At 35.4% G+C, this 1,471-nt stretch overlaps 1 pseudogene; it reads left to right on the plus strand.

Moving 5' to 3' along the window:
* The first annotated feature begins 501 nt into the window (after positions 1 to 501).
* LOC111388663 overlaps positions 502 to 1,471 on the plus strand; it is a 12,433-nt pseudogene continuing 11,463 nt past the window's right edge.

Here is a 1,471-nt window from a genome sequence, read left to right on the forward strand (position 1 = left end):
CTTACTCTTCTTGCTTTGTTAGCCGATAGAGATAAATGTCGACCTAAAGCTTATACTTCTATTTTTTTCTTCTTTCACATAGGTTTTACCTCCTATTAATGAATCATAAGTATCTATCTATAGTATATTAAAAAAAAAAATAACGCCGAGATCTATTATCACTTTTTGCATGTCCTCAAAAATTTAAAGTAGGCACAAATTCTCCTAATTTGTGTCCTACTATACGATCTGTTATATAAATAGGCAAATGTTCCTTACCATTATGAATAACAATTGTATGGCCAATCATTGTGGGTATAATGGTAGATGCCCGGAACCAAGTTACTATTATTTCTTTTCTGCTTGTTGATTAAGCTTATCAATTTTTCTTAATAAATGATTGACTACAAAAGGATTTTTTTTAGTGAACGTGCACAACTTCCTCCTATATATATATATATATATTATTTTTTTTTAATGATGAAGAAAGAAATTCTATTTTCTCGCCTATTTACTACGGTAATGAAGAATCAAATTATCACTATGTTTATTCCTTTTTCTACTTCTGCTTCCAAGTACAGGATAACCCCAAGGGGTTGTGGGTTTTTTCTATCAATTGGGGCTCTCCCTTCACCACCCCCATGGGGATGGTCTACATGGTTCATAACTACTCCTCTTACTACAGGACGCTTACCTAGCCAATGCTTAGATCCGGCTCTACCCTAACTTTTCTAGTTTGCCCCAACATTCCCCACTTGTCCGACTGTTGCTGAGCAATTTTTGGATATCAAATGGACCTCCTATAAGGTAATTTTAATGTAGCTGATTCCCCTCTTTTGCAATCAGTTTTGCTACAGTACCCGCTGCTCTAACTAATTGTCCACCCTTTCCAAGTGTGATTTCTATGTTATGTATGGCCATGCCAAAGGGCATATCGGTTGAAGTAGATTCTTCTTTTTGATCAATCAAAACCCCTTCCCAAACTGTACAAGCTTCTTACAAGGCATACAACTTTTTGGATGTAGATGATGATATATATACAGATGGATCTTTTATATATCGTACAATAAAGTACCATATGAGTGGATATCTATATGAATCCAAATCTGTTGAATCACTCATGGTATGATCTTCTACATCCTAGGTCTTCCCGTTTCGTCATCTGGCTTATGTTCTTCATGTAGCATTCAGATCGAATGACTTTATGAAATTACGTTGATACTTCAACATATTATGGGTAACGTAGGAGACATCTCTATTTTTCCCCCTGGGAATCTTTAGAATTCCCATTGCTTAGCTTTCAATTCACTTTTGACCATCAAATGAAATGTAAATAACCCATCCCCCTCTCTTTGAAAGTTTGAAAGAAGGAGCGCTTCCGGTTCTGTCGGTGCTTGAAACAATTTTACCTTCTCCATATTACTATATCTCTATAGTCGATAATTTTATATGAGGACTACTGAAATCAATCACTTGCTATCGTTACTCATCA

The sequence above is a fragment of the Olea europaea genome, unplaced genomic scaffold (assembly GCF_002742605.1).
Source record: "Olea europaea var. sylvestris unplaced genomic scaffold, O_europaea_v1 scaffold5157, whole genome shotgun sequence".
Taxonomy (NCBI): domain Eukaryota; kingdom Viridiplantae; phylum Streptophyta; class Magnoliopsida; order Lamiales; family Oleaceae; genus Olea; species Olea europaea.